The sequence below is a fragment of the Ranitomeya variabilis genome, chromosome 3 (genome assembly GCF_051348905.1).
Source record: "Ranitomeya variabilis isolate aRanVar5 chromosome 3, aRanVar5.hap1, whole genome shotgun sequence".
NCBI classification, from domain to species: domain Eukaryota; kingdom Metazoa; phylum Chordata; class Amphibia; order Anura; family Dendrobatidae; genus Ranitomeya; species Ranitomeya variabilis.
Window position 1 is genome coordinate 35,186,283 of NC_135234.1, and position 20,294 is coordinate 35,206,576.

Below are 20,294 nucleotides of genomic sequence, written 5' to 3' on the forward strand. Positions count from 1 at the left end.
ATGAGGGAAGCATCCTGGAAACATTATTAGGAGCTCTAATGCTATGTTCTCGTATAGTTTTTGGCCAGTTAAACAAACAAAACAAAAAGTTTTTCAAACAGAAATCATTTCAGGAAACGTTCTTTTTCGGGGATGTATTTGGAAGAGCTTTTCTTTTCGTAAGCAGTTTTGAAGATTTTTTCCCCAAAGCATTTTTTTGCATAAAATTTACCCATTTTGAAGAATTCTATCAGTATCAAAAAAGAAGTGGTGCACTTTTTTTCTACCAGGCAATTAAAACCTCTTTAGGAAAAAAAAATGCTCAAAAACAAAATCCTCATATGAGCAGCAAAATTGATTTTCAAGCTTTTAGAGGAGTATTTTGGAACAGAACCACAAAAAACAAAACAAAAAAAAAACAACCTCAAAATACTCCTTGTGACTATAAACTCATAAATATGAGAAAATAAGGATATAAAAGACATGGTTAATTCAAAGGGTACCTGTCAGAAACTCCCCACCCCCAAACTATTGATACAACTGTACATCTTTTCAAAAGATAAGCTAGCTGATCCCTTTATGACCCCAAAGTGCTGTTCCAGCAGCAAGAAATCATATTTTGAAGTTTATTCTGGAAGTGCATTGGGGTGTGACGATGAACTTACAGCTCCTTACTCTCAGCTATATTCCTGTAGTAGCTGCACTTACAGTTGTTAGTCTAGGCTATATTCCTGTAGTAGCTGCACTTACAGCTCCTTACCCTAAGCTATATTCCTGTAGTAGCTGCACGTACAACTCCTTATTCTCAGCTATATCCCTGTAGTAGCTGCTCTTACAGCTTCTTAGTCTAGGCTATATTCCTGTAGTAGCTGCACTTACAGCTCCTTACTCTCAGCTATATCCCTGTAGTAGTTGCACTTACAGCTCCTTACTCTCAGCTTTATTCCTCTAGTAGCTGCACTTACAGCTCCTTACTCTCGGCTATATCCCTGTAGTAGCTGCTCTTACAAACCCTTACTCTCAGCTATATCCCTGTAGTAGCTGCACTTACAGCTCCTTACACTCAGCTATATTCCTGTAGTAGCTGCATGTACAGCTCCTTTTTCTCAGCTATATTCCTGTAGTAGCTGCACGTACAGCTCCTTACACTCAACTATATTCCTGTAGTAGCTGCACGTACAGCTCCTTATTCTCAGCTATATTCCTGTAGTAGATGCTCTTACAGCTTCTTAGTCTAGGCTATATTCCTGACGTAGCTGCACTTACAGCTCCTTACTCTCAGCTATATTCCTGTAGTAGCTGCACTTACAGCTCCTTATTCTCAGCTATTTTCTTGTAGTGGATGAACTTACTGCTTTTTAGTCTAGGCTATATTCCTGAAGTAGCTGCACCCTCCCTTGGCTAATTATCATTTGCTCTGGTACCGATTGCCAGGTCGCTGGTTTCTGTCAGGGGACGGTTCTGCAAGTTCTGGAATACAGCAGAGGCATAAGAGCTATAAGTGCATCGTATCGACCCAATGCACTTACAGACTGATCTTCAAAACACAACTTCTCACTGTTGGAGCAGCACATTGGGATCATAAATGGATCAACTGGCTTATTTTTTTTTTAAAAGGGATACACAGTCCTATTAATGGTTTGCAGGGAGAGACAATGTTAAAAATTCTGACAGATTCCCTTTAATTTTTCTTCTGTATTTCTTCTCCAGGATGTTACTCCACCTCATTTGATCAGCAGTACGGGATAAAGAGATTGGATGCCTTGACTTCTGGTGAGACAGAAAATGAATTTAAAAAATATCCTTGAGAATAGAACCCCGTGGATAATGCGTAAGGAGGTGGTGGGGAACCTCACGTGCCTCCCTCCCCTGGACACTGTCTACACGATTACCTGTGGCACCTCAATGTTATTAATGTGTAGTGTAATGTTTATGTACTGTTATGTCTTGTATCTGTCATGTACTATGTATATGTTTAGAATTAGGGATAGACGTTAGCATAAAGTAATAGCGGTGTTAGAATAGAGGGGAGCACATTAGAGACAGAGAATAGGATAGATAAGAATGTTAGTTTAGGCACAGGCAGCAAGGGGTTATTCAGTGGGGAGAGGTCAGAGCAGAGCAGCACAGAGCAGGGAGATATAGGAAATGGACTTCCTGTTTTGAATCAGACACTCGGGCAATCTGCCCAAGGGCAGGATGCATAGGATACAATGAGACAGTTACAGGCCATGGGGGTAAAGCTGCGGATGGCAGTAAGGGACCCCAGGCTGGAGAACAGTGCAGTCGGGCACCAGCTCAACAGAATCATCCCCAGGAAGGACAAGGGGCTGACAGGGAGCTGGTGATGCTAAAGGTACAGATGGGACATGAAATGTCCAAAGATGCTGCCCGGATGGCAGGGGAAAGGAAAGTGCAGACAAGACAGAGTCTGGCTAGAGGTACGGCCGTGAATACCGAGAGTAAAGAGAGAGAAATGACAGAGATACTAGAAGCAGTGGCGTAGGAAGGGGGGGGCGGTCCGCCCCGGGCGGCACAATGCGGGGGGCGGCGCTGCAGCTGTTTAAGGCTTGTTTCCATTTGCGAGAAACACGTCCGTGTCTCGCATGTGGAAATCAAGCTGTGGCGCCGGCACTCCAGAGCGGAGCGTGCGGCCGCATATGAACACATGGAGCTGCACAGCTCCGCTCCAAAGTGCCGGCACCACAGCTTGGTTTCCACATGCGAGACACGGACGTGTTTCTCCCAAGTGGAAAGGGGCCCTTATACAGCCGCCAGCCAATCTGAGGCTGGCAGCTGACGTCAGTCCCAGCGTGCATGTCGCCGGCGTCTGACGTCATTGTCAGTCGCTGGCGAGTGCACGCTTCAGCTGCATGAAGATCAGGAACGCGGCAGGTAAGCAGAACTTGTTTTTTTTTAATTGAGAGCGGTGATAGGGGGGGCCCTGGACAGAAAGCTGGACACTGGGGGGCAGAAAGCTGGACACAGAGGGGGCAGTATGCTGGACACAGAGGGGGCAGTATGCTGGACACAGAGGGGGCAGTGTTATGATCCTTAGTGGCTGAGGATCACAGAACTGACGAGCTAAGTAACTGAACATAGAACGAGCTCTAGGGAGGTGGTAACTGGACTGACCGCAATCCTGATTCTAACCAAACACACTAAAGGTAGCCGGTGAACGTGCCTGAATTCCTAGACGTCACGACGCAGCCTGAGAAACTAGCTACCCCTAGAGATAGAAAGTAAGACCTCACTTGCCTCAGAGAAATAACCCCAAAGATATAGAAAGCCCCCAACAAATAATAACGGTGAGGTAAGGGGAAAATACAAACGTAGAAATGAAAACAGATTCAGCAAATGAGGCCCGCTAGTACTAGATAGCAGAAGACAGATAGGAAACTGTGCGGTCAGTAGAAAACCCTATACAAAATATCCACGCTGAGAATTCAAGAACCCCCACACCAACTAACGGTGTGAGGGGAGAAACTCAGCCCTCTAGAGCTACCAGCAAGCAAGGAAATCACTTATTAGCAAGCTGGACAAGGACAGATAATAAACCAAGAAACATATTGAACACTGATGATCAAAAAATGAACAAACAGAAACTTAGCTTCTCTTGGAGAGACTGATAATGAAGGTAGTCAGGAGAGATCAAAATAGCACTGAATACATCGACAGCAGGCAACAACTGAAAGTCCAGGTGAGCTAAATAGGAAACCAACTAGCAGATAACGAGACAGCTGATCCCAGCCACAGACCTGCAGAATGACAAAAAGAGCCACCAGAGGGAGCCCAAAGATAGCACTCACACAGTACCACTTGTGACCACAAGAGGCAGCCCAAAAACAGAGTTCACAACAGGGCAGTATGCTGGACACAGAGGGGGCAGTATGCTGGACACAGAGGGGGCAGTATGCTGGACACAGAGGGGGCAGTATGCTGGACACAGAGGGGGCAGTATGCTGGACACAGAGGGGGCAGTATGCTGGACACAGAGGGGGCAGTATGCTGGACACAGAGGGGGCAGTATGCTGGACACAGAGGGGGCAGTATGCTGGACACAGAGGGGGCAGTATGCTGGACACAGGGGGGGGCAGTATGCTGGACACTGGGGGGGCAGTATGCTGGACACTGGGGGGGCAGTATGCTGGACACTGGGGGGGCAGAATGCTGGACACTGGGGGGGCAGAATGCTGGACACTGGGGGGGCAGTATGCTGGACACTGGGGGGGCAGTATGCTGGACACTGGGGGGGCAGTATGCTGGACACTGGGGGGGCAGTATGCTGGACACTGGGGGGGCAGTATGCTGGACACTGGGGGGGCAGTATGCTGGACACTGGGGCAGAATGGAGACATAGGGGCAGGATGACAGACATGGCAGCATGACTGGAGACACTGGGGCATGACTGGAGACAGATGGGGCAGGATTGGAAACAGATGGGGCAGGATTAAGACACAGGGGGCATGATTGGAGACGGGGTAGAATGGTGATACGGGCATGATTGGAGACACTGGAGGCAGGATTGGAGACAGATGGGGCAGGATCATGGGGCAGGATGGATACGATGGAGACAGATGGGGCAGGATGGGGAGATCATATGGGGCAGGATGGATACTCATTAGGGCAGGATGGGAGAACATATGGCTGACGCCAGGAATGAGACACACAGGGGCCAGGATGGGGATTATTATTACCATAGGGGCTAATTAAGGGATATTATTACTGCAGTGATGTATTTATTTTATTTTTTGAGTATACTGTTTTAAATGGAGGGGCGGTCCTATTACTGTGTACTGTAGAGTGACACTATATCGCCTTCTTCATGTGGTGTAATGTAGAAGTTGGGAAAATTAAGTAATGTGTTATGCAAGTGGAACTCGAGATAACTGTGTTATTTCCTGCAGAGACAAGTCCTGGCTGGATGAAGTGATGGCGGTCTGTGCGGGATGAAAGATGAAGGACTTCACCTAGAGACGTCACTGGTGAGTCAGTGTTACCTATACACTGACACTATACACTGTATACTATATACAGAGCTCCTGTGTATAATTTCACTAGTGATCACTGTATTACCTATACACTATATACAGAGCTCCTGTGTATAATGTCACTGGTGATCACTGTATTACCCGTACACAGACACTGCATACTAAGTACAGATCTCCTGTGTATAATGGCACTTATGGTGATAGTATTGTGGGTTTTTTTTATTATCAGTATTGTAGTATTCAGTCACTATGTGGTGGTAATATGTGGTCTGGTCATGATGTTGTGGTATTTGTTCCTTGTATTTGATATTATTTGATCACTGTGGTGGTAATATGTCATCTGGTCATGGTGTGGCGGTATTTGTGCCTTGTAGATAGTATTATAGGTCACTGTGGTGATATGGTGTCTGGTCATGGTGCTGTGGTATTTGTTCCTTGTATGTGGTATTATAGGTAATTTTAAAAATTGAAAAATAAATAAAAATATACCTAAATTGTACTGCATATTTTAACAAATATTTAATAGGTTACAGTAGAGTAGGGCCTGGCCAAAAGAGTCTACCTTGTCATTTTGGTGTCTTAAAAAATTTTTTTTTTTGGGGGGGGCGCCAAACTCGGGAACAGCCCCGGGCGGCAAAAGCTCTAGCTACGCCTCTGACTAGAAGGCAGGGAAAGGACAGGAAATGTTGCACTGTGTGAACTGTGCTGCCAATGTGAAGGATGCCTTGCTGTTTAATAAAGTTCAACTGTTAGAAAAGAACTGTGATTTTGTGGTGTTTCATGGAACCTGGGAGCCAGAAGCTGGAGTAACAGTGACTGAGGGAATTTCAGCAACAGAAGTGAGTACTCTACAGTACTGTACCCATCTCTCTATGTGCAAGGTGCTGGGGTGCTCACTGACTGTGACATAGTAGATTCGCCCATGACTACCACCCTGTACCACCTTGTTACAAATGATTAACTCCAAAGTAATCTTCAAATTGAGTTGTCTTCTGCTGGACTTTTTGGATCTTCTGACACTTAGGAATGCTGATTCTACTAACTTTAAATAAGGTAATCTATGGCTGGACCCTTTTTTTTTATTTGAGATCAGTTTGACCAATCAGACCCTAATTAAGACATACTTCTTGTAGAATCATCCAGGAGCCCCCACCCCCCCAAAAAAGGGCAGACCTCCTGGAGGTGTCAACAAATCTTCTAAGGCACACTGAACCTGAATGAAACCAGGTGTTTAAGGACGTTTCTTCATTCAGGAAGGTGTGGCACAGGGAGTGCAGAGGTAAAGAATGGGGCCAAAGAGAGGCCCGAGGAAAAAGGAGCTTGGAAGCTTAAGAAAACGGTTTAGTCATTGCAAAAAAATTACGGATTTTTCTCCCGTTATGATGAGCAGAATTTGGAGGAGAACATCATCTTTACTATAAGATTAATTTGAGGCAACATTGATTCTACCCAAATATTCTTGCAGAGCAACTTGTAAAGGACTGACGCAATTATTGTACAATTTTCATCATAATATGGAGACATTACGTTAGATGTTACAATGAATGAGCTTATTTAAGGTTTACTGTCCTTTATATCAATAGCATAAGTCATCTTCCCAAAGATCTATAGTGTTTACCAAGGACAGGCAGGACAGGAAGCAGATAAGCAGGTATTACGGCGCGTTTCTATCCACAGGGTATAACCTGTGCCCTGAAGCTAATTGAGAATAAATCCACTTAGAAACTTAGATCAATAATCCCGATAAGTACTGTGCAAACACTTCCTGAACTAAGACTTGTGTACAGTAAATTATTGCCAGAGTATGTCATCCGCTACATTCAGGCCATGGTATATGGAATATTACCACTATACATAATTATACATACCAATAGAGATATAATAATAGAACCAGATTAATGAGGAGAGCAAAAATCAAGATGGAGCTCATTTATGGTAGTTGAGTACATCCTGATGCTAGAGCAAGAGTAGTTGGAAATCAGCAACACCACTATATCCCACGTGGAGCAAGGATATCCAGTTAGAAAAAAAATTTGGTGCCCCATAGGGTCCAGACCCAGCTCAAGAATCTCGTATCTAAGAAGAGGATAATAACGCCGCACATAGTCCAAGAAGATGAAGCCATCAAGACTTTATTGATCAAACATTTCCAACGTTTTAAATCTAAAGATGGGTCTTGTTTGGCTTGACAAAGACCCATCATTAAGGTGAAAACGTTGCGGATGATTTTATGGCTTTCAAGCTTTGCTCTGGTATTTTCTTTCTTTTCCTGAGGATGGGAGTAGAGGCCCTTGACACCTTCCCTTTCCTTGGCAGGACCCTTTGATTGTTTTCTCAGATGTGACACCTTTGGAGACATGAAGTCTCAACAGGATTGACATCAAACATTGAGAAATACGATGGATACCATGAATACTCATTTTTCCTGTGAAACAAAATTGTATGATATTTTAATAGAAAAATGGACAATGATTATTGCTGGTCTAAAATTTATAATCTGGTCTTGTCATTGAAGAGTAGATTTCACCAATGGCAATAGACTTGGGTCCCACGTGGAATCCATTCCTTCCTGCCAAGGCCAATTTTCGATTTTGCACTCTTTTTTTAAGAAAAGAAACCTCTCTATCAATGTAGCCAAACGAGGGCTTCATTTTTGGAGTTTTGAAAGACTCCATTCATTTTAGGGGCTGTTAAAGGCAACAGTCGCACTATAACTCTGGGACCCAAAAAGGGGCACAAAGGTCTTTTTGCATATAAGAAGAGATCACTCATATATATGGCACATGGTAGTGTTAGGCTCACTTCGTGAGGAGGATCCGCTAACCTCAGGTCCAGGTCGGCACACGGATCAAGGGCATTGATGCAGCATCAGAAAGGCACATGTGGAGTGAAGACTTGGAAAACTGAAGGCCACAGGCAGACAGGATGCAGGAAAATCCAAAACAAAGCAGGCAGATGCAGGCAACGATGGAGGTGACCAGAAAAACAAACAGGAATTTAATACCAAGACACAGGCATGTCTTAGTGGGCTTAAAAAGACCTGAGCAGATGTTGTCATGGGAGCATGCTGGGCTACTTGTAAAACCTGATGTGGAGCACAGCACAGGGCAGCAGCCAAAGGGGAAGGTGGAGAAGCCCCGCCGAGTCGAGGCAGATGCGTAAGAGGTCGATGGGGACTGTGTTACAGATCTTGCATCACCAGATGTCAAGGGGTTGGAAATATCTTAATAAATAGTCTACTTAAACCACAGATGACCTATGGTGGCATTCTAGAAAAACACAATACCTGTATTTGATATGACAATGAAACAACCATTTCAAAACTTTGCCAATTTGTGTTACCTATTGTAGTCTTGATTTCAACTTATGTTGTAGACAGAGTTTGTTTCACAATGAAATTTCTCCTGTGATTATTCAGAACCAATATAATAAAAGCTGGAGGACCCAATATATCTGCATTTTTGGGGACCAGTGGGAATGGTCTAGAGTGTAAATGATATAGGCTGGAATTTATAAAGCTGAATTATAAGTAAACACTTAAAAAAACAATGGCCAAAGACACCCAAATGCCAAAAAATATTCTTTATTTTGTATCTTCACAAAAAAGTTCCCAGTTCATCTGTGTATATGCCAGTGTTGTGCTACAACTACGTTATTGATTTTTGTTATTTTTTTTGGACCGGTCTTCATTGACACATGTTGTAATAATGGATAGTCATAATTACATCCACACAATTACAAGTACAAAGTACGGAGTATTTCAAGGCTCTGTTGACACCATGTTCAATACAATGATAAAAATGGTCTACCTTTAGGCTGGGGTCACACATGGCGTAAGACAATACGCCACGTATTATACGTCCGTACTACGGCCGTAGTACGGAGAAATGTTCCCAAAATATTGATCCGTAGTCAGGGTGTGTCAGCGTATTTTGCGCATGGCATCCTCCGTATGTAATCCGTATGGCATCCGTACTGCGAGATTTTCGCGCAGGCTTGCAAAACCGACATCTAATGGATTTATGTGCTCAAATGTTAGGGAAAACATATATACAGTATATATATATATATATGTCATTGAGACACATATATATATATATTCTGTATTTAGATTTCATTCAGCGCGATATCTGTGATAAGCCGGTAATTCAATTGCCGGCTTTTCATTTCTCCTGCACAAACCCGACATGATATGAGACATAGTTTACATACAGTAAACCATCTCATATCCCCCTTTTTTTTGCATATTCCACACTACTAATGTTAGTAGTGTGTATGTGCAAAATTTCAGCGCTGTAGCTGCTGAAATAAAGGGTTAAATGGCGGAAAAAATTGGCGTGGGCTCCCGCGCAATTTTCTCCGCCAGAGCGGTAAAGCCAGTGACTGAGGGCAGATATTAATAGCCAGGAGAGGGTCCATGGTTATTGGCCCCCCTGGCTACAAACATCTGCCCCCAGCCACCCCAGAAAAGGCACATCTGGAAGATGCGCCTATTCTGGCACTTGGCCACTCTCTTCCCACTCCCTGTAGCGGTGGGATATGGGGTAATGAAGGGTTAATGCCACCTTGCTATTGTAAGGTGACATTAAGCCAGATTAATAATGGAGAGGCGTCAATTATGACACCTCTCCATTATTAATCCAATTGTAGGAAAGGGTTAAAAAACACACACACATGATTGAAAAGTATTTTAATGAAATAAACACAGCGGTTGTTGTAATAATTTATTGTTCTCTCAATCCATCAGGAACACCCTCGCTTGGAAAAATAATAAACGCACAAGATACATACCCTCTGGTGAACCGTCTCGTCCCACGAAGTAATCCATCTGAAGGGGTTAACTAATATTACAGGCACGAGCTGCGATAAACCACTCGCTCGTGTCTGTAATCCCCGGGTGCTGAAAGGAAAGCAGGATCTGTACTTACATTCAGTCGCGGTGATGCGCCCCCTGCTGGATGTTCTCATGAACTGCAGCCTGGAAACTTTTTCCCACGCTCCAGGTCATATGAGGACATCCACCAGGGGGCGCATCACCGCGACTGAAGGTAACTATAGGTCATTGACCTACATTTCATTCATTCGCCCGGGGATTACAGGCACGGAGCACAGCTGCATTTAGCAGGGCTCCTGCCTGTAATATTAGTTAACCCCTTCAGATGGATTACATCGTGGGACGTGATCTGACATCAGAAGGTATGTATATTGTGCGTTTATTATTTTGCCAAGCGAGGGTTTGCAAATGGATTGCGAGAACAATAAATTATTACAACAACCGCTGTGTTTATTTCATTAAAATCCTTTTAAATCATGTGTGTGTGTGTGTGTGTGTTTTTTAACCCTTTCCTACAATTGGATTAATAATGGATAGGTGTCATAATTGATGCCTCTCCATTATTAATCTGGCTTAATGTCACCTTCCAATAGCAAGGTGGCATTAACCCTTCATTACCCCATATCCCACCGCTACAGGGAGTGGGAAGAGAGTGGCCAAGTGCCAGAATAGGCGCATCTTACAGATATGCCTTTTCTGGGGTGGCTGGGGGCAGATGTTTTTAGCCACGGGGGGGCCAATAACCATGGACCCTCTCCTGGCTATTAATATCTGCCCTCAGTCACTGGCTTTACCGCTCTGGCGGAGAAAATTGCGCGGGAGCCCACGCCAATTTTTTCCGCAATTTAACCCTTTATTTTAGCAGCTACAGTGCACAAATTTTGCACATACACACTACTAACATTAGTAGTGTGGAATATGCAAAAAAAATGGGGATATGAGATGGTTTACTGTATGTAAACCATGTCTCATATCCTGTCGGGTTTGTGCAGGAGAAATGAAAAGCCGGCAATTGAATTACCGACTTTTCACTAACAGCGCTGCGTATTTCTCGCAAGTCACACTGCAGGTCCGTGTGGAATCCGTATTTTTCTCGCCCCCATAGACTTTCATTGGCGTATTATTTGCGCAATACGCTGACAAACGCAGCATGCTGCGATTTTGTACGGCCGTAGAAAGCCGTATAATACTGAACCGTAATATACGGCTAATAGGAGCAGCCCCATTGAGAATAATTGTGCCGTATGTAATGCGAGTTTTACGGACGTAGTTTTTGCGCTCTTACGTACGTAAAACACGCATGTGTGACCCCAGCCTTAGACATAGGTCTTACTCGTTATAGCCTAAGGACACATTCGGAGTATTCTTACCACAAGGCATACAAATATATGTTGGCTACATCTCCACTTACTGAATATTTTCCTTTAGTCGTCAGATATTTAAAAGTCAGATATACAGAAAATATATATTAATCAATATAAAAGTGAATACCACAAAGGCAATGCTGATACAACAGAAATCAGTTACAGAGTCAATGAAGTAGGAATACCAAATGTAATCCCGTCAGTGCCCGCCATTCAGCTGTGTTGGCATTTTCTATACGGTTTATGTTGCTTACTACATCCCAAAAAAAAATCTTGAAAAGTAATTGCATCCATAATGGGTTCTAACAATAGAAAGTCCGTGCAGGAGGACGGAGGATATAAATACTAGAGTGGACTCCCCTCTCCAACGATCAGTGAGGTGGTTACCCAAAAGTAAGGAGCCGCTCTCGGCATCAATGGAAAAAAAACAGTCACCGTGTCGGGGTTGAAAACCCAACAAGGCTACATTATTCATTTCAGAACCAAATCACAGGACCAAATGTGAGAATTCAGAACCGCTAACCTTAACCTAAACATCACAGTATAACCCAAAACTATTACATTTCCGGAATATCAATCTGTCCACTATAACCGATCAATGTCACTGGATTTGGTGGAAATGAAATAGATAACAGGAACACAGTATATACAGTGTGAGCCCACATACAGGCCCATTTATACAGTATGCGGCCAACACAGACACTATATACATTATTACACCCTATATACAATTGTCCCCCTAAGCACAGTATGAGTTCACACACAGGCACCTGTCTACAACATGAGCCCCCCCCATATATAGGATGAACCTTGACAGAGGCACCTATATTCAGCATGAGCGCCCCTACATACAGTATGAGCCCACAAACAGGCCCCTATATTCAGCATGAGCCCTGTATTTACAGTATGAGCCCACATACAGACCTCTTTATACACTATGAGCCCACACACATTCTCTATATACATAATGATCCCCTATATACAGTATAAGCCCACACACAGGTGTGGCGCCCCTGAGGTCTGGTCGCCACAGAGGTACTGCATCTCTTCCAGAGGTGTGGGACTCTCAGGTAAGGAGGGGGCACTAACCAGACTCCACACCAGCATCCAACACCACAACACTCCAGTCAGGGCATCTGGGTGCACCCTAAGGGAGGATGGCATCATCCCAGTCTGGAGAGGGTAACTAGGTAGAGGGTGTGGGTAGAGCCAGTAGGTAAGGGAGGAGCTAATTAGGAGGAAAAGTTAGTCAGATTGGGAGAGGAGCTGAATGGGCTGTCAGAGGGAGCTAGAGAGAGAAAAGGTTGAAGAGAGAAGCTCCAGAAGGAAAGAAGGGGTCCTAGGGGCACGGGTAGTGAGCAATCCACCCGTGGGGCCCGCATCCATGCTGACCATCGCCGGGTGGAGGGACTAGTGGAGGACTACAAGACACGGCTAGCCAGCCGGAGGCTGCAGCATCGGCATGTGCTACAGCCACATCCAACACATTCACTGAAAAGGAAGCCCCATAGGATCCAGGGAACCAACAGAGAGTGTCGCCCGACAAGATCTGAGGCCACTGGATTGGGAGACTGTGTGTGAAGGCGCAGGGCAGAAGGGTGAGAGCCAGCGCAGAGAGACGGCCAGGAAAGGAACATAAGGGGGTTCTGGAAAGTGCACCCAATTTACTTGAGAGCTGGCTGGACCACAGACCCGGAAGACACAGCACCCTGGCTGGGGACTACAACTAAAGGTACCGTCACATTAAGCGACGCTGCAGCGATAGCGACAGCGATGCTGATCGCTGCAGCGTCGCTGTTTGGTCGCTGGGGAGCTGTCACACAGACCGCTCTCCAGCGACCAACGATGCCGAGGTCCCCGGGTAACCAGGGTAAGCATCGGGTTGCTAAGCGCAGAGCCGCGCTTAGTAACCCGATGTTTACCCTGGTTACCAGCGTAAAAGTTAAAAAAACAAACAGCACATACTCACCAGCGCGTCCCCCAGCCTCTGCTTCCTGACACTGACTGAGCTCCGGCCCTAACAGCACAGCGGTGACGTCACCGCTGTGCTTTCACTTTCAGTTTAGGGCCGGCGCTCAGTCAGTGTCAGGAAGCAGAGGCTGGGGGACGCGCTGGTGAGTATGTGCTGTTTGTTTTTTTAACTTTTACGCTGGTAACCAGGGTAAACATCGGGTTACTAAGCGCGGCCCTGCGCTTAGTAACCCGATGTTTACCCTGGTTACCAGTGTAAAATATCGCTGGTATCCTTGCTTTTGCTGTCAAACACGGCGATACACGGCGACCTAGCGACCAAATAAAGTGCAGACCTTCTAGCAGCGACCAGCGATTTCACAGCGGGATCCAGATCGCTGCTGCGTGTCAAATACAGCGATATAGCTATCCAGGTCGCTGCAACGTCACGGATCGCTGGCGATATCGCCTAGTGTGACGGTACCATAAGAAGCATGAGTAAACGTGTGGAAACGGCACCCTGCTGTGTCCTCTGAATTATTACTGCGTCACAACCACCATCATCACCCTTTAAGACCTTCACTGCCCTGAGGTGTAGCTCTACCTGTGGAGAGCTGTAACAACACTGCTGCATACCATCAGCCCCAGCGGTCTCTTCAAGCAACGTCGGCTAACATCTCCTATTTGGCGAATACCACAGGTGGCGTCACAAACAATTCTCCTAATCCTTTATAAACTTTATTCCCCTTTTCATCATCACTCTTTTATTAGATGCCCAGGGCCACGGACCGGGTCACTGCTGCCGTGACACATCCCTTTAAGAACCGGCCCGGTACCGAGTATCCCCACGGCCTTGGCGGGCGCTCCACAGGCCCCCGTGAGCCCCTTATATAAAGTATTAGCTGTCAAACAGGCCCCTATATACAGCCTGAACCCCACTGTATACAGTATGAGCCCACACACAGGCCCCTATATACAGCCTGAGCCCTTTATATCAAGTATGAGCTGACAAACAGGCCCATATAAACAGCATGAATCCCCCTAAATACAGCACGAGCTGACATACAAGCCCCTATACACAGCAAGAACCCCTCTATACAGTATGAGCTGACACACAGGCCCCTATATAAAGCATGAGCCCACACACAGGCCCCTATATAAAGCATGAGCCCCCTATATACAGTATGAGTGCACACACAGATTCCCTCCCGTACAATATATAATAAAGACAATAAAGCTGGATTCACATATCCGTGTGTCTCGGTCTAAATACAGATCGCGATGCATGAACTGGCCATGGGGTCTCCTTACCCGAACATGACCGCTTCTTATATGCCTATGAGGTTGTCGAGTTTGGGCTGGGAAACTTGTGGCTGGTCCATGAATCACGACCGTGACAAATGGGATGTGTGAAATTACTACAAATAAAGGCTACAGTGACCTCACAATGGAATCAAGCTAAGGAATAATGGAAAACACAGGCTAAGATAAATGGGAAAAACTACTGTGACATCATCGCAAGGAAACACAGCCTATAACTAAACACAGAGAACATTGTCACAACATTCTCTGTACTTATATAAGTTGCATTTGAAAATGGAACCCAGCCCAGCGATAGCGACAAACACTACTGTGATATCATCACAACAGAATGTAAACTAGAAAAAAAAAACATAATTGTGATCTCATTACAACAGAACACAGCCTATAAGTAATTATAGAGAATATTGTGACATCATCTGAATGAAACCCAGCCCAGCAATAAAGACAATCACGATTATTACAGCACCACAGACATTAGGCTCCAAGTAACTACAAGCTTCTACAGCGCCATATCTGAAAAGCAGCACTCTGGGGCGCTCTAAGGGTGTCAGGTCAGGGATTTTATAAAATACACCAAATAAGTAAGTCATGGAGTGAGAAAAGTGATCAATTTTCTGCTAGACTGTAAAAGCTGGATGAAAATTGCTGCGGCTGCTTCATGCTGAGATTCTTCAAGGTAGAAGTACAAATGAAAGTTCTTTAGCGGAAGGAAAAACTTTTCTTTTTAGTCTTATAAAGACCATTATGCAATCTTAGCATACAAGGGGGTCCCCCTGATTGGGACCGCCTCTGTAGAAACACTTTTTGGTATGCTTGGCATATCTATACATTACATAGGTAAAATACAGTACATTTATAGTTGCTGAAAAAAAGAAATTAGTGAAAATACATCGCCACCTTCTTTAAAGTGAATCTATAAGCACGTTTTTTTCTATGTAATCAGAGAGCATTACGATGTAGGGGCTGAGATCCTGATTCCAGCGACGTATCACTTACTAGGCTGTGTTCTGTAGTTTCAATAAAATCAGTGTTTTATCAGCAGGAGATTATCACTACAGGACTAGGTGTCTCATGGCTTCTAGTCCAACCATGCCCCCAACACTGATTGGCAGCTGTAAATATACAATGATTTGGGCGGGGTTAAATTGGGCTCAACATTCCGTGATCCGAAGCAGAGAAAACTGTGATTTTATCACAACTGCTGCACCAAGTAAACTAAGTGATACATCGCTGGAATCAGGGTATCTGCCCCTACATCATGCTGCTGTCTGATTACACAGCAATCACCTGCTGAAAGATTCCCTTTAAATGTACATTTAAAAAATGAGTTGTCCTATTTAGAGGGCCCCTTTAAATATAATAAGTCTTTCAGGAAAAAAAAAATGTTATGGGAATGTACATTTGTAATCATTGGGCATAATATCTGCCAATTTTGAAGATAATGAGATGCTGCCTTGAAGATTGCTGTTACTGAGAGATATCACAATAAATCTCTCCTCACTGCCGGGGAAAGGATAGCCGGCTCAGAGCCAATCTCGCAGCCTCGCTCCCCGTTCCTGCAGTTAGACATAGCCGGATGTTACGACGCTACTAGATAAAAACATTCATGCAGATTAAAAAAACTCACAATAAAATGACAAAAAAAAAATTAATTTTTTTTTTTGCAAATTTTCTTGAGCCTGGATGAATTCTTAGGCCATAAGAAGAGATCCACATTTACATTATTAAAAAAAATCAATGTGGATATTTCTTTAAGAAGAAAAATCCATTTGTGTCGGGGTAACATAGCAAGGCCAAGTCGTTTATTAGGCCACGTTCACACGTTCAGTATTTTACATCAGTATTTGTCATCCAAAACCAAGAGTGGAACAATCAGAGGAAAACACGCCACCACTTCTGGATTTTTCACCCACTACTGATTTTGACTTACAAGTAAAAAACTGACCAAATACTGAATGTATGAACGTGGCTTTAGAAGAAGGATTTGTCCCCTCGACTATGAAGTCAATGGCAATATGGGCTCCATAGACTGGTTCCTCTACTCCACTACCTACTTTCAATTGGCCGACCTAAACCCAACGCCCATCTAATTTACTCAGGGGCCGGCTCAACTATTGGGGCGTGTTCGCACAACGTGTTTTTCATGCGTTGAAAACACTGTGTACATTACACACATTTTGATCCATCTCTTTGATGCGTTTTTTATACATTGAACTGAATGGGTTAAAAAAATTGAAGCAATAAATCTTTCCCTAAAAACATACGTTGCAGACTTTTGATTGGACGTTGCCTCATTCGGAGAGGTTTCCTTCAGCATAGTGACTTTTTCAGAGCAGAAACTCAAAATTTTGAGATTCGGAGGAGGATTTGGAAAGTGTCCCCAAGTGGATTTCCCGTAGAACTGAATTGGAAGAGTTTTTCAGAAAGATTTTGGTGTCGATCCACTAGAAAAAAAAAAAATCCTCAAAAAACTATTGAGGGCTCCGGCTAAGGTCACAGGAACGTTTTCCCTCTAGAAAAATCTGATTATGGTAATCAATCAGAGAAGGAATCCGATGTTCTCGGAGGTGAAGACAACATTTCTCTGCCTTTTTTTATGCAGTCAATCTGTGAAAATTGGACAGAAGTAGGATGTCAAGTGCGGTCCAAATTTTCCCACCGGTCCATCGACTCAAATGGTTGAGTGCCATCCGATTCTTGGGGGCAAATTGTGAATGAGGTTTTTTTTTTCTTCGGTCACTTGGTCCCCCCCAAAAAAATAATGTGACACGTGCACCGCCCCATAGAATAACATGGATACGAGTGCGACCACAGATAGCGCCTGTCTGGTTTATATGGTCGTCTTCACGAGTCCTTATAGAGAGTCGTTGTCGTGGTGCGGGTGGTGGTTTCGGGCATCACAGGGAGGAAGAGTAGATGGGGTTTCGGTAAAAGGAGGGGAAATTGATATATAATTGGAATTGCCCTTTAGCAATATAAAGAATATTAACAAACCCAGAAACAAAAAAAATAAAATCAGATTTTTTTTTTACAGTAATCTAAATAGAAAGGAAATAATGGTGGGGGGAATATCCTGAGCTTGATATTGACCCTTCATGTGCGGAAGGCGAGCAGCTGCTGTATTTCCCTCCCGTTTGGTATTCAGCATCAGACCTGCCTCGCTGACACAAGGAGCCCAGTGTGGAAGGAGTCTTCCTCTGAAGCCAGTCTTGTTACCATGGAGCGGGCTTTCTCCGAAAATACAGAGGATCTGCTCTCCCGGGACTGGGACTTGTAGAGCAAATCCTCCAAAAAGGTCACACCAGGGTAAAGACAAACCCCAGTGTTATCGGCTTTGTCTCCTTTCCGCCATCAGATTCATTTAAAACTCAATTTCCAATTTAGGTATTGTATTTACTTTCGGGAATTCTGTGTTATACATAACAGAATGTGAAGAAAAGTGAGAAAGAAAAAAAAAAGAAACCTTTGACATTTCATAATTTATCTGAAAAATGAGTAAAAGAAGAAATGCAAAAGTGGAAAAAATATTTGAGTCACTTTTCCAGTCGTTTATGGGTGGATCTCGGCGCTTACAATATTACCACCTGATAGACCTTTGTGTGAGAGAGGTCATTGGAGGAAACCTTGGCCAGATGGGTGGAGCTTGCTTGATTTATCCTACCTCTAGTGACTTTATAGTTATTTAAACATAAATCTTTAGTTATTACCGGGTGTAAATGTCGATGTTCTCCTGAATCCGGTGATATTTTTCTTATGTTCCTACTCCTCTCCGTTCCTGAGATATGGCCCCCTCTTCCCTGTATTTAATCTATCCTCTTTTTCCAAGTGGGCGTGGTCCTCAGCTCTTCTCAGTTTTGAGGATGACACCCACTTGACTAAAAACTACAAAATTAAATATACATTAAAGAAAGGGGCATATCTCCGGAACAGAGAATCACAGCAACAAAAAAAAAAATATCGCCGGATTCAGGAGAACAGCAGCATTTACAAAATGTTAAAAAAAAAATAAAATTTAAGGCAAGTGTCAGATCCTCTTTAAATATTTTTTTTTTATACTTTTACTTTTTGCCAGTCTAAAGTTGACATTTTTTCTCATCTCTGAATTTTGTAATCGATACCCCGTGCCAATTAGGTAGGTCGCAGCCCCTTAAACTTCAATTTGAGAGACCCAGCTCTGCACTTTTAGTTTTGGCTATGCTTGCAGTTGGTTGGTTAGGGAGAGAGAGTCAAAATTAAAAATATGCTGCCAATTTTATAACATTTTCATCTTGGAAGAAAAGCAACGTATTATTTTGAAATTATTTAATTTTGTTCCTGGAAAAAAAAAAGTGTATATATATTTATATATTTAAGAGGGACACAGGGATATTAATTTGTACTAAAACTCAAAGCAAAAGTGAAAAAAGGAAACATTTTGAAAAATAGGACATATTTTTGAAAAACAAAAAAATACTACAATTAATTCTCAGATTTGTTACCTGAACTACAATTTTCTTGAACAATCAACCTAAATCCTCCCTGAAAAAAATGACTATTTTTTTTTCCAATGTATTCTCTTGAACAAATCAAACTACAAAAAAAGAAAAAGTAAATCATATGGTCCAAATACAATGTGGTTTGAGCCCAAATCCACCAGTAAACTATAAGACTCCATTCACATGTTCAGTATTTGGTGAGTTTTTTACCTCAATATTTCATAGAATCATAGAATGTTAGAGTTGGAAGGGACCTCCAGGGTCATCATATCCAGCCCCCCGCTCAATGCAGGAGTCACTAAACCAACTCAGACAGATGTCTGTCCAGCCTCTGCTCGAAGACTTCAATTGAAGGAGAACTCACCACCTCTCGTGGCAGCCTGTTCCACTCATTCATCACACTCACTGTCAAAAAGTTTTTTTCTAATATCTAATTTGTATCTTTTCCCTTTCAGTTTCATTCCATTGATTCTCGTGTTTCCATGTGCAATTGAGAACAAGGATGATCCCTCTACACTGTGACAGCCCTTCAGATATTTGTAGACAACATTTTTACAAGCTAAACATTCCCAGATCCTCTAACAGTTCCTCGTAGGACATACATTGCAGTCCGCTCACCATCCTGGTAGCTCTTCTCTGAACTTGCTCCAGTTTTTCAATGTCTTTTTTAAAGAGAACCTGTCACCCCCAAAATCGATGGTGAGTTAAGCTCACCGTCATCAGGGGCTTATCTCCAGCATTCTGTAATGCTGTAGATAAGCCGCCGATGTTACCTGAAAGAAGAGAAAAAGACGTTAGATTATACTCACCCAGGGGTGGTCCTGCTCCGATGGGCGTCTCAGGTCCGGTACAGCGCCTCCCATCTTCATTCCAAGACGTCCTCTTCTGGTCTTCACGCCGCGGCTCCGGCGCAGGCATACTTTGTCCTGTTGAGGGCAGAGCAAAGTACTGCAGTGCGCAGGCGCCAGAAAGGTCAGAGAGGCCCGGCGTCTGCGCACTGCAGTACTTTGCTCTGCCCTCAACAGGACAAAGTATGCCTGCGCCGGAGCCGCAGCATGAAGACAAGAAGAGGACGTCATGGAATGAAGATAGGAGGCGTCGGAGCGGACCTGAGACACCCATTTGACTGGACCGCAGCGGGACCGCCCCTGGGTGAGTATAATCTAACCTCATCGGGGGCTTATCTGCAGCATTAAAGAATGCTGTAGATAAGCCCCTGATGATGGTGAGCTTACCTCACCATCGATTTTGGGGGTGACAGGTTCCCTTTAAAATGTGGTGCCCAGAACTGGACACAGTATTCTAGATGAGATCTGACCAAGGTGGAGTACTGTAGAGGAGGATAACAACTTCATGTGATCTAGACTCTATGCTTCTC

At 43.9% G+C, this 20,294-nt stretch overlaps 1 protein-coding gene across 7 annotated transcripts in view; it reads right to left on the minus strand.

Annotated features, from left to right (window-relative positions):
- Positions 1–20,294, minus strand: part of GRIK1 (glutamate ionotropic receptor kainate type subunit 1) — a 373,798-nt gene that overhangs the window by 319,996 nt on the left and 33,508 nt on the right. The window contains exon 1 of one of the 7 annotated variants that reach the window (XM_077293961.1): positions 14,430–14,495. The exons of the other annotated variants lie outside the window; for them this stretch is intronic. The gene's annotated coding sequence lies outside the window, so the exon portion shown is untranslated. Of the gene's footprint in view, positions 1–14,429; positions 14,496–20,294 lie in introns of those variants that run through there. 7 annotated transcript variants of the gene reach the window in all.